Source organism: Pleurodeles waltl, chromosome 1_2 (genome assembly GCF_031143425.1).
Source record: "Pleurodeles waltl isolate 20211129_DDA chromosome 1_2, aPleWal1.hap1.20221129, whole genome shotgun sequence".
In the NCBI taxonomy this organism is placed as follows: Eukaryota; Metazoa; Chordata; class Amphibia; order Caudata; family Salamandridae; genus Pleurodeles; species Pleurodeles waltl.
In genome coordinates, this window is record NC_090437.1 from 893,158,897 (window position 1) to 893,173,183 (window position 14,287).

The following is a 14,287-nucleotide window of genomic DNA, read 5'->3' on the forward strand; positions in this document are numbered from 1 at the left end:
CAAATTTTCTTTCTCCCAGCGTACCCCCAAGTCTCCTGATAAAAATGATACCTCACTTGTGTGGGTAGGCCCAGCGCCCGCGACAGGAAATGCCCCAAAACCCAACGTGGACACATCACATTTTTTTAAAGAAAACAGGGGTTTTTTGCAAAAGTGCCTACCTGTAGATTTTGCCCTCTAGATCAGCCGGCACCTAGAGAAACCTACCAAACCTGTGCATTTTTTAAAACTAGAGACCTAGGGGAATCCAAGATGGGGTGACTTGTGGGGCTCTGACCAGGTTCTGTTACCCAGAATCCTTTGCAAGCCTCAAAATTTGGCTACAAAAAACACATTTTCCTCACATTTTGGTGACAGAAAGTTCTGGAATCAGAGAGGAGCCACAAATTTCATTCCACCCAGCATTCCCCCAAGTATCCGGATAAAAATGATACCTCACTTGTGTGGGTAAGCCTAGCACCCGCGACAGGAAATGCCCCAAAACGCAACGTGGACACATCAAATTTTTTGAAAGAAAACAGAGGTGTTTTTTGCAAAGTGCCTACCTGTAGATTTTCACCTCTAGCTCAGCCGGCACCTAGGGAAGCCTACCAAACCTGTGCATTTTTTAAAACTAGAGACCTAGGGGATCCAAGATGGGATGACTTGTGGGACTCTGACCAGGTTCTGTTACCCAGAATCCTTTGCAAACCTCAAACTTTGGCTAAAAAAACACTTTTTCCTAACATTTTGGTGACAGAAAGTTCTGGAATCAGAGAGGAGCCACAAATTTCCTTCCACCCAGCGTCCCCCAAGTCTCCCGATAAAAATGATACCTCACTTGTGTGGGTAGGCCTAGCGCCCGCGACAGGAAATGCCCCAAAACGCAACGTGGACACATCACATTTTTTTAAAGTAAATAGAGGTGTTTTATGCAAAGTGCCTACCTGTAGATTTTGACCTCTAGCTCAGCCGGCACCTAGGGAAACCTACGAAACCTGTGCATTTTTTTAAACTAGAGACCTAGGGGAATCCAAGATGGGGTGACTTGTGGGGCTATGACCAGGTTCTGTTACCCAGAATCCTTTGCAAACCTGAAAATTTGGCTAAAAAAACACATTTTCCTCACATTTTGGTGACAGAAAGTTCTGGAATCAGAGAGGAGCCACAAATTTCCTTCCACCCAGCGTTCCCCCAAGTCTCCCGATAAAAATTATACCTCACTTGTGTGGGTAGGCCTAGCGCCCGTGACAGGAAATGCCCCAAAACGCAACGTGGACACATCACATTTTTTGAAAGAAAACAGAGGTGTTTTTTGCAAAGTGCCTAACTGTAGATTTTGGCCTCTAGCTCAGCCGGCCTCTAGGGAAACCTACCAAACCTGTGCATTTTTCAAAACTAGAGACCTAGGGGAATCCAAGATGGGGTGACTTGTGGGGCTGTGACCAGGTTCTGTTGCCCAGAATCCTTTGTAAACCTCAAACATTGGCTAAAAAAACACTTTTTTCTCACATTTTGGTGACAGAAAGTTCTGGAATCAGAGAGGAGCCACAAATTTCCTTCCACCCAGCGTTCCCCAAAGTCTCTCGATAAAAATGATACCTCACTTCTGTGGGTAGGCCTAGCGCCCGTGACAGGAAATGCCCCAAAACGCAACGTGGACACATCACATTTTTTGAAAGAAAACAGAGGTGTTTTTTGCAAAGTGCCTACCTGTAGATTTTGGCCTCTAGCTCAGCCGGCACCTAGGGAAACCTACCAAACCTGAGCATTTTTTAAAACTAGAGACCTAGGGGAATCCAAGATGGGGTGACTTTTGGGGCTCTGACCAGGTTCTGTTACCCAGAATCCTTTGCAAACCTCAAAATTTGGCTAAAACAACACATTTTCCTCACATTTTGGTGACAGAAAGTTCTGGAATCAGAGAGGAGCCACGACTTTTCTTCCACCCAGCGTACCCACAAGTCTCCTGATAAAAATGATACCTCACTTGTGTGGTTAGGATTAGCGCCCACGACAGGAAATGCCACAAAACGCAACGTGGAGACATCACATTTTTTAAAAGAAAACAGAGGTGTTTTTTGCAAAGTGCCTACCTGTAGATTTTGGCCTCTAGCTCAACCGGCACCTAGGGAAACCTACCAAACCTGTGCATTTTTCAAAACTAGAGACCTAGGGGAATCCAAGATGGGGTGACTTGTGGGGCTGTGACCAGGTTCTGTTGCCCAGAATCCTTTGTAAACCTCAAACATTGGCTAAAAAAACACTTTTTTCTCACATTTTGGTGACAGAAAGTTCTGGAATCAGAGAGGAGCCACAAATTTCCTTCCACCCAGCGTTCCCCAAAGTCTCTCGATAAAAATGATACCTCACTTCTGTGGGTAGGCCTAGCGCCCGTGACAGGAAATGCCCCAAAACGCAACGTGGACACATCACATTTTTTTAAAGAAAACAGAGGTGTTTTTTGCAAAGTGCCTACCTGTAGATTTTGGCCTCTAGCTCAGCCGGCACCTAGGGAAACCTACCAAACCTGAGCATTTTTTAAAACTAGAGACCTAGGGGAATCCAAGATGGGGTGACTTGTGGGGCTCTGACCAGGTTCTGTTACCCAGAATCCTTTGCAAACCTCAAAATTTGGCTAAAACAACACATTTTCCTCACATTTTGGTGACAGAAAGTTCTGGAATCAGAGAGGAGCCACGACTTTTCTTCCACCCAGCGTACCCACAAGTCTCCTGATAAAAATGATACCTCACTTGTGTGGTTAGGATTAGCGCCCACGACAGGAAATGCCACAAAACGCAACGTGGAGACATCACATTTTTTAAAAGAAAACAGAGGTGTTTTTTGCAAAGTGCCTACCTGTAGATTTTGGCCTCTAGCTCAGCCCGCACCTAGGGAAACCTACCAAACCTGTGCATTTTTAAAAAGTAGAGACCGAGGGGAATCCAAGATGGGGTGACTTATGGGGCTCTGACCAGGTTCTGTTACCCAGAATCCTTTGCAAACCTCAATAATTGGCTAAAAAAACACATTTTCCTCACATTTGGGTGACAGAAAGTTCTGGAATCAGAGAGGAGCCACAAATGTCCTTGCACCCAGCGTTCCCCCAAGTCTTCTGATAAAAATGATACCTCACTTGTGTGGGTAGGCCTAGCGCCCGTGACAGGAAATGCCCCAAAACGCAACGTGGACACATCACATTTTTTGAAAGAAAACAGAGGTGTTTTTTGCAAAGTGCCTAACTGTAGATTTTGGCCTCTAGCTCAGCCGGCACCTAGGGAACCCTATCAAACCTGTGCATTTTTCAAAACTAGAGACCTAGGGGAATCCAAGATGGGGTGACCTGTGGGGCTCTGACCAGGTTCTGTTACCCAGAATCCTTTGCAAACCTCAAAATTTGGCTAAAAAAACACATTTTCCTCACATTTTGGTGACAGAAAGTTCTGGAATCAGAGAGGAGCCACAAATTTCCTTCCACCCAGCATTCCCCCAAGTGTCCGGATAAAAATGATACCTCACTTGTGTGGGTAAGCCTAGCGCCCGCGACAGGAAATGCCCCAAAACGCAACGTGGACACATCACATTTTTTGAAAGAAAACAGAGGTGTTTTTTGCAAAGTGCCTACCTGTAGATTTTCGCCTCTAGCTCAGCCGGCACCTAGGGAAGCCTACCAAACCTGTGCATTTTTTAAAACTAGAGACCTAGGGGAATCCAAGATGGGATGACTTGTGGGACTCTGACCAGGTTCTGTTACCCAGAATCCTTTGCAAACCTCAAACTTTGGCTAAAAAAACACTTTTTCCTAACATTTTGGTGACAGAAAGTTCTGGAATCAGAGAGGAGCCACAAATTTCCTTCCACCCAGCGTCCCCCAAGTCTCCCGATAAAAATGATACCTCACTTGTGTGGGTAGGCCTAGCGCCCGCGACAGGAAATGCCCCAAAACGCAACGTGGACACATCACATTTTTTTAAAGTAAATAGAGGTGTTTTATGCAAAGTGCCTACCTGTAGATTTTGACCTCTAGCTCAGCCGGCACCTAGGGACACCTACGAAACCTGTGCATTTTTTTAAACTAGAGACCTAGGGGAATCCAAGATGGGGTGACTTGTGGGGCTCTGACCAGGTTCTGTTACCCAGAATCCTTTGCAAACTTGAAAATTTGGCTAAAAAAACACATTTTCCTCACATTTTGGTGACAGAAAGTTCTGGAATCAGAGAGGAGCCACAAATTTCCTTCCACCCAGCGTTCCCCCAAGTCTCCCGATAAAAATTATACCTCACTTGTGTGGGTAGGCCTAGCGCCCGTGACAGGAAATGCCCCAAAACGCAACGTGGACACATCACATTTTTTGAAAGAAAACAGAGGTGTTTATTGCAAAGTGCCTAACTGTAGATTTTGGCCTCTAGCTCAGCCGGCACCTAGGGAACCCTATCAAACCTGTGCATTTTTCAAAACTAGAGACCTAGGGGAATCCAAGATGGGGTGACTTGCGGGGCTCTGACCAGGTTCTGTTACCCAGAATCCTTTGCAAACCTCAAAATTTGGCTACAAAAAACACTTTTTTCTCACATTTTGGTGACAGAAAGTTCTGGAATCAGAGAGGAGCCACAAATTTCCTTCCACCCAGCGTTCCCCAAAGTCTCTCGATAAAAATGATACCTCACTTCTGTGGGTAGGCCTAGCGCCCGTGACAGGAAATGCCCCAAAACGCAACGTGGACACATCACATTTTTTTAAAGAAAACAGAGGTGTTTTTTGCAAAGTGCCTACCTGTAGATTTTGGCCTCTAGCTCAGCCGGCACCTAGGGAAACCTACCAAACCTGAGCATTTTTTAAAACTAGAGACCTAGGGGAATCCAAGATGGGGTGACTTGTGGGGCTCTGACCAGGTTCTGTTACCCAGAATCCTTTGCAAACCTCAAAATTTGGCTAAAACAACACATTTTCCTCACATTTTGGTGACAGAAAGGTCTGGAATCAGAGAGGAGCCACGACTTTTCTTCCACCCAGCGTACCCACAAGTCTCCTGATAAAAATGATACCTCACTTGTGTGGTTAGGATTAGCGCCCACGACAGGAAATGCCACAAAACGCAACGTGGAGACATCACATTTTTTAAAAGAAAACAGAGGTGTCTTTTGCAAAGTGCCTACCTGTAGATTTTGGCCTCTAGCTCAGCCGGCACCTAGGGAAACCTACCAAACCTGTGCATTTTTAAAAAGTAGAGACCGAGGGGAATCCAAGATGGGTTGACTTATGGGGCTCTGACCAGGTTCTGTTACCCAGAATCCTTTGCAAACCTCAATAATTGGCTAAAAAAACACATTTTCCTCACATTTGGGTGACAGAAAGTTCTGGAATCAGAGAGGAGCCACAAATGTCCTTGCACCCAGCGTTCCCCCAAGTCTTCTGATAAAAATGATACCTCACTTGTGTGGGTAGGCCTAGCGCCCGTGACAGGAAATGCCCCAAAACGCAACGTGGACACATCACATTTTTTGAAAGAAAACAGAGGTGTTTTTTGCAAAGTGCCTAACTGTAGATTTTGGCCTCTAGCTCAGCCGGCACCTAGGGAACCCTATCAAACCTGTGCATTTTTCAAAACTAGAGACCTAGGGGAATCCAAGATGGGGTGACCTGTGGGGCTCTGACCAGGTTCTGTTACCCAGAATCCTTTGCAAACCTCAAAATTTGGCTAAAAAAACACATTTTCCTCACATTTTGGTGACAGAAAGTTCCGGAATCAGAGAAGAGCCACAAATTTTCTTCCACCCAGCGTACCCCCAAGTCTCCTTATAAAAATGATACCTCACTTGTGTGGGTAGGCCTAGCGCCCGCGACAGGAAATGCCCCAAAACGCAACGTGGACACATCACATTTTTTTAAAGAAAACAGGTGTTTTTTGCAAAAGTGCCTACCTGTAGATTTTGCCCTCTAGATCAGCCGGCACCTAGAGAAACCTACCAAACCTGTGCATTTTTTAAAACTAGAGACCTAGGGGAATCCAAGATGGGGTGACTTGTGGGGCTCTGACCAGGTTCTGTTACCCAGAATCCTTTGCAAACCTCAAAATTTGGCTACAAAAAACACATTTTCCTCACATTTTGGTGACAGAAAGTTCTGGAATCAGAGAGGAGCCACAAATTTCCTTCCACCCAGCATTCCCCCAAGTGTCCGGATAAAAATGATACCTCACTTGTGTGGGTAAGCCTAGCGCCCGCGACAGGAAATGCCCCAAAACGCAACGTGGACACATCACATTTTTTGAAAGAAAACAGAGGTGTTTATTGCAAAGTGCCTAACTGTAGATTTTTGCCTCTAGCTCAGCCGGCACCTAGGGAACCCTATCAAACCTGTGCATTTTTCAAAACTAGAGACCTAGGGGAATCCAAGATGGGGTGACTTGCGGGGCTCTGACCAGGTTCTGTTACCCAGAATCCTTTGCAAACCTCAAAATTTGGCTAAAAAAACACATTTTCCTCACATTTTGGTGACAGAAAGTTCCGGAATCAGAGAAGAGCCACAAATTTTCTTCCACCCAGCGTACCCCCAAGTCTCCTGATAAAAATGATACCTCACTTGTGTGGGTAGGCCTAGCGCCGGCGACAGGAAATGCCCCAAAACGCAACGTGGACACATCACATTTTTTTAAAGAAAACAGGTGTTTTTTGCAAAAGTGCCTACCTGTAGATTTTGCCCTCTAGATCAGCCGGCACCTAGAGAAACCTACCAAACCTGTGCATTTTTGAAAACTAGAGACCTAGGGGAATCCAAGATGGGGTGACTTGTGGGGCTCTGACCAGGTTCTGTTACCCAGAATCCTTTGCAAACCTCAAAATTTGGCAACAAAAAACACATTTTCCTCACATTTTGGTGAGAGAAAGTTCCAGAATCAGAGAGGAGACACAAATTTCCTTCTACCCAGCGTACCCCCAAGTCTCCCGATAAAAATGATACCTCAGTTCTGTGGGTAAGCCTATCGCCCGTGACAGAAAATGCCCCAAAACGCAACGTGGACACATCACATTTTTTTAAAGAAAACAGAGGTGTTTTTTGCAAAGTGCCTACCTGTAGATTTTCGCCTCTAGCTCAGCCGGCACCTAGGGAAGCCTACCAAACCTGTGCATTTTTTAAAACTAGAGACCTAGGGGAATCCAAGATGGGATGACTTGTGGGACTCTGACCAGGTTCTGTTACCCAGAATCCTTTGCAAACCTCAAACTTTGGCTAAAAAAACACTTTTTCCTCACATTTTGGTGACAGAAAGTTCTGGAACCAGAGAGGAGCCACAAATTTCCTTCCACCCAGGGTTCCCCCAAGTCTCCCAATAAAAATGATACCTCACTTGTGTGGGTAGGCCTAGCGCCCGTGACAGGAAATGCCCCCAAACGCAACGTGGACACATCACATTTTTTTAAAGAAAACAGAGGTGTTTTTTGCAAAGTGCCTACCTGTAGATTTTGGCCTCTAGCTCAGCCGGCACCTAGGGAAACCTACCAATCCTGTGCATTTTTGAAAAACAGAGACCTAGGGGAATCCAAGATGGGGTGACTTGTGGGGCTCTGACCAGGTTCTGTTACCCAGAATCCTTTGCAAACCTCAAAAAGTGGCTAACAAAACACATTTTCCTCACATTTTGGTGACAGAAAGTTCCAGAATCAGAGAGGAGCCACAAATTTCCTTCCACCCAGCATTCCCCCAAGTCTCCGGATAAAAATGATACCTCACTTGTGTAGGTAAGCCTAGCGCCCGCGACAGGAAATGCCCCAAAACGCAACGTGGACAAATCACATTTTTTGAAAGAAAACAGAGGTGTTTTTTGCAAAGTGCCTATCTGTAGATTTTTGCCTCTAGCTCAGCCGGCACATAGGGAAGCCTACCAAACCTGTCCATTTTTTAAAACTAGAGACCTAGGGGAATCCAAGATGGGATGACTTGTGGGACTCTGACCAGGTTCTGTTACCCAGAATCCTTTGCAAACCTCAAACTTTGGCTAAAAAAACACTTTTTCCTCACATTTTGGTGACAGAACGTTCTGGAACCAGAGAGGAGCCACAAATTTCCTTCCACCCAGCGTTCCCCCAAGTCTCCCGATAAAAATGATACCTCACTTGTGTGGGTAGGCCTAGCGCCCGCGACTGGAAATGCCCCAAAACGCAACGTGGACACATCACATTTTTTTAAAGAAAACAGAGGTGTTTTTTGCAAAGTGCCTACCTGAGGATTTTGGCCTCTAGCTCAGCCGGCACCCAGGGAAAACTACCAAACCTGTGTATTTTTGAAAACTAGAGACCAAGGGGAATCCAAGATGGGGTGACTTGTGGGGCTCTGACCAGGTTCTGTTACTCAGAATCCTTTGCAAACCTCATAATTTGGCTAAAAAACCACATTTTCCTCACATTTTGGTGACAGAAAGTTCCAGAATCAGAGAGGAGCCACAAATTTCCTTCCACCCAGCATTCCCCCAAGTCTCCGGATAAAAATGATACCTCACTTGTGTAGGTAAGCCTAGCGCCCGCGACAGGAAATGCCCCAAAACGCAACGTGGACAAATCACAATTTTTGAATGAAAACAGAGGTGTTTTTTGCAAAGTGCCTACCTGTAGATTTTTGCCTCTAGCTCAGCCGGCACCTAGGGAAGCCTACCAAACCTGTGCATTTTTTAAAACTAGAGACCTAGGGGAATCCAAGATGGGATGACTTGTGGGACTCTGACCAGGTTCTGTTACCCAGAATCCTTTGCAAATCTCAAACTTTGGCTAAAAAAACACTTTTTCCTCACATTTTGGTGACAGAAAGATCTGGAACCAGAGAGGAGCCACAAATTTCTTTCCACCCAGCGTTCCCCCAAGTCTCCCGATAAAAATGATACCTCACTTGTGGGGGTAGGCCTAGCGCCCGTGACAGGAAATGCCCCCAAACGCAACGTGGACACATCACATTTTTTTAAAGAAAACAGAGGTGTTTTTTGCAAAGTGCCTACCTGTAGATTTTGGCCTCTAGCTCAGCCGGCACCTAGGGAAACCTACCAATCCTGTGCATTTTTGAAAACCAGAGACCTAGGGGAATCCAAGATGTGGTGACTTGTGGGGCTCTGACCAGGTTCTGTTACCCAGAATCCTTTGCAAACCTCAAAATGTGGCTAACAAAACATATTTTCCTCACATTTTGGTGACAGAAAGTTCCAGAATCAGAGAGGAGCCACAAATTTCCTTCCACCCAGCATTCCCCCAAGTCTCCGGATAAAAATGATACCTCACTTGTGTAGGTAAGCCTAGCGCCCGCGACAGGAAATGCCCCAAAACGCAACGTGGACAAATCAAATTTTTTGAAAGAAAACAGAGGTGTTTTTTGCAAAGTGCCTACCTTTAGATTTTTGCCTCTAGCTCAGCCGGCACCTAGGGAAGCCTACCAAACCTGTGCATTTTTTAAAACTAGAGACCTAGGGGAATCCAAGATGGGATGACTTGTGGGACTCTGACCAGGTTCTGTTACCCAGAATCCTTTGCAAACCTCAAACTTTGGCTAAAAAAACACATTTTCCTCACATTTTGGTGACAGAACGTTCTGGAACCAGAGAGGATCCACAAATTTCCTTCCACCCAGCGTTCCCCCAAGTCTCCCGATAAAAATGATACCTCACTTGTGTGGGTAGGCCTAGTGCCCGCGACTGGAAATGCCCCAAAACGCAACGTGGACAAATCACATTTTTTTAAAGAAAACAGAGGTGTTTTTTGCAAAGTGCCTACCTGAGGATTTTGGCCTCTAGCTCAGCCGGCACCCAGGGAAAACTACCAAACCTGTGTATTTTTGAAAACTAGAGACCTAGGGGAATCCAAGATGGGGTGACTTGTGGGGCTCTGACCAGGTTCTGTTACCCAGAATCCGTGGCAAACCTCAAAATTTGGCTAAAAAAGCACATTTTCCTCACATTTTGGTGACAGAAAGTTCTGGAATCAGAGAGGAGCCACGAATACCCTTCCACCCAGCGTCCCCCCAAGTCTCCCGATAATAATGATACCTCACTTGTGGGGGTAGGCCTAGCGCCCGCGACAGGAAATGCCCCAAAACGCAACGTAGACACATCACATTTTTTTAAAGTAAATAGAGGTGTTTTATGCAAAGTGCCTACCTGTAGATTTTGACCTCTAGCTCAGCCGGCACCTAGGGACACCTACGAAACCTGTGCATTTTTTTAAACTAGAGACCTAGGGGAATCCAAGATGGGGTGACTTGTGGGGCTCTGACCAGGTTCTGTTACCCAGAATCCTTTGCAAACCTGAAAATTTGGCTAAAAAAACAAATTTTCCTCACATTTTGGTGACAGAAAGTTCTGGAATCAGAGAGGAGCCACAAATTTCCTTCCACCCAGCGTTCCCCCAAGTCTCCCGATAAAAATTATACCTCACTTGTGTGGGTAGGCCTAGCGCCCGTGACAGGAAATGCCCCAAAACGCAACGTGGACACATCACATTTTTTGAAAGAAAACAGAGGTGTTTTTTGCAAAGTGCCTAACTGTAGATTTTGGCCTCTAGCTCAGCCGGCACCTAGGGAACCCTATCAAACCTGTGCATTTTTCAAAACTAGAGACCTAGGGGAATCCAAGATGGGGTGACTTGTGGGGCTCTGACCAGGTTCTGTTACCCAGAATCCTTTGCAAACCTCAAAATTTGGCTAAAAAAACAGATTTTCCTCACATTTTGGGGACAGAAAGTTCCGGAATCAGAGAAGAGCCACAAATTTTCTTCCACCCAGCGTACCCCCAAGTCTCCTGATAAAAATGATACCTCACTTGTGTGGGTAGGCCTAGCGCCCGCGACAGGAAATGCCCCAAAGCGCAACGTGGACACATCACATTTTTTTAAAGAAAACAGGTGTTTTTTGCAAAAGTGCCTACCTGTAGATTTTGCCCTCTAGATCAGCCGGCACCTTGAGAAACCTACCAAACCTGTGCATTTTTTAAAACTAGAGACCTAGGGGAATCCAAGATGGGGTGACTTGTGGGGCTCTGACCAGGTTCTGTTACCCAGAATCCTTTGCAAACCTCAAAATTTGGCTACAAAAAACACATTTTCCTCACATTTTGGTGAGAGAAAGTTCCAGAATCAGAGAGGAGACACAAATTTCCTTCTACCCAGCGTACCCCCAAGTCTCCCGACAAAAATGATACCTCAGTTCTGTGGGTAAGCCTATCGCCCGTGACAGAAAATGACCCAAAACGCAACGTGGACACATCACATGTTTTTTAAAGAAAACAGAGGTGTTTTTTGCAAAGTGCCTACCTGTAGATTTTCGCCTCTAGCTCAGCCGGCACCTAGGGAAGCCTACCAAACCTGTGCATTTTTTAAAACTAGAGACCTAGGGGAATCCAAGATGGGATGACTTGTGGGACTCTGACCAGGTTCTGTTACCCAGAATCCTTTGCAAACCTCAAACTTTGGCTAAAAAAACACTTTTTCCTCACATTTTGGTGACAGAAAGTTCTGGAATCAGAGAGGAGCCACAAATGTCCTTGCACCCAGCGTTCCCCCAAGTCTTCTGATAAAAATGATACCTCACTTGTGTGGGTAGGCCTAGCGCCCGTGACAGGAAATGCCCCAAAACGCAACGTGGACACATCAAATTTTTTGAAAGAAAACAGAGGTGTTTTTTGCAAAGTGCCTAACTGTAGATTTTGGCCTCTAGCTCAGCCGGCACCTAGGGAACCCTATCAAACCTGTGCATTTTTCAAAACTAGAGACCTAGGGGAATCCAAGATGGGGTGACCTGTGGGGCTCTGACCAGGTTCTGTTACCCAGAATCCTTTGCAAACCTCAAAATTTGGCTAAAAAACACATTTTCCTCACATTTTGGTGACAGAAAGTTCCGGAATCAGAGAAGAGCCACAAATTTTCTTCCACCCAGCGTACCCCCAAGTCTCCTTATAAAAATGATACCTCACTTGTGTGGGTAGGCCTAGCGCCCGCGACAGGAAATGCCCCAAAACGCAACGTGGACACATCACATTTTTTTAAAGAAAACAGGTGTTTTTTGCAAAAGTGCCTACCTGTAGATTTTGCCCTCTAGATCAGCCGGCACCTAGAGAAACCTACCAAACCTGTGCATTTTTTAAAACTAGAGACCTAGGGGAATCCAAGATGGGGTGACTTGTGGGGCTCTGACCAGGTTCTGTTACCCAGAATCCTTTGCAAACCTCAAAATTTGGCTACAAAAAACACATTTTCCTCACATTTTGGTGACAGAAAGTTCTGGAATCAGAGAGGAGCCACAAATTTCCTTCCACCCAGCATTCCCCCAAGTGTCCGGATAAAAATGATACCTCACTTGTGTGGGTAAGCCTAGCGCCCGCGACAGGAAATGCCCCAAAACGCAACGTGGACACATCACATTTTTTGAAAGAAAACAGAGGTGTTTTTTGCAAAGTGCCTACCTGTAGATTTTCGCCTCTAGCTCAGCCGGCACCTAAGGAAGCCTACCAAACCTGTGCATTTTTTAAAACTAGAGACCTAGGGGAATCCAAGATGGGATGACTTGTGGGACTCTGACCAGGTTCTGTTACCCAGAATCCTTTGCAAACCTCAAACTTTGGCTAAAAAAACACTTTTTCCTAACATTTTGGTGACAGAAAGTTCTGGAATCAGAGAGGAGCCACAAATTTCCTTCCACCCAGCGTCCCCCAAGTCTCCCGATAAAAATGATACCTCACTTGTGTGGGTAGGCCTAGCGCCCGCGACAGGAAATGCCCCAAAACGCAACGTGGACACATCACATTTTTTTAAAGTAAATAGAGGTGTTTTATGCAAAGTGCCTACCTGTAGATTTTGACCTCTAGCTCAGCCGGCACCTAGGGACACCTACGAAACCTGTGCATTTTTTTAAACTAGAGACCTAGGGGAATCCAAGATGGGGTGACTTGTGGGGCTCTGACCAGGTTCTGTTACCCAGAATCCTTTGCAAACCTGAACATTTGGCTAAAAAAACAAATTTTCCTCACATTTTGGTGACAGAAAGTTCTGGAATCAGAGAGGAGCCACAAATTTCCTTCCACCCAGCGTTCCCCCAAGTCTCCCGATAAAAATTATACCTCACTTGTGTGGGTAGGCCTAGCGCCCGTGACAGGAAATGCCCCAAAACGCAACGTGGACACATCACATTTTTTGAAAGAAAACAGGTGTTTTTTGCAAAGTGCCTAACTGTAGATTTTGGCCTCTAGCTCAGCCGGCACCTAGGGAACCCTATCAAACCTGTGCATTTTTCAAAACTAGAGACCTAGGGGAATCCAAGATGGGGTGACTTGTGGGGCTCTGACCAGGTTCTGTTACCCAGAATCCTTTGCAAACCTCAAAATTTGGCTAAAAAAACTGATTTTCCTCACATTTTGGTGACAGAAAGTTCCGGAATCAGAGAAGAGCCACAAATTTTCTTCCACCCAGCGTACCCCCAAGTCTCCTGATAAAAATGATACCTCACTTGTGTGGGTAGGCCTAGCGCCCGCGACAGGAAATGCCCCAAAACGCAACGTGGACACATCACATTTTTTTAAAGAAAACAGGTGTTTTTTGCAAAAGTGCCTACCTGTAGATTTTGCCCTCTAGATCAGCCGGCACCTAGAGAAACCTACCAAACCTGTGCATTTTTTAAAACTAGAGACCTAGGGGAATCCAAGATGGGGTGACTTGTGGGGCTCTGACCAGGTTCTGTTACCCAGAATCCTTTGCAAACCTCAAAATTTGGCTACAAATAACACATTTTCCTCACATTTTGGTGAGAGAAAGTTCCAGAATCAGAGAGGAGACACAAATTTCCTTCTACTCAGCGTACCCCCAAGTCTCCCGATAAAAATGATACCTCAGTTCTGTGGGTAAGCCTATCGCCCGTGACAGAAAATGCCCCAAAACGCAACGTGGACACATCACATTTTTTTAAAGAAAACAGAGGTGTTTTTTGCAAAGTGCCTACCTGTAGATTTTCGCCTCTAGCTCAGCCGGCACCTAGGGAAGCCTACCAAACCTGTGCATTTTTTTAAACTAGAGACCTAGGGGAATCCAAGATGGGATGACTTGTGGGACTCTGACCAGGTTCTGTTACCCAGAATCCTTTGCAAACCTCAAACTTTGGCTAAAAAAACACTTTTTCCTCACATTTTGGTGACAGAAAGTTCTGGAATCAGAGAGGAGCCACAAATTTCCTTCCACCCAGCATTTCCCCAAGTGTCCGGATAAAAATGATACCTCACTTGTGTGGGTAAGCCTAGCGCCCGCGACAGGAAATGCCCCAAAACGCAACGTGGACACATCACAT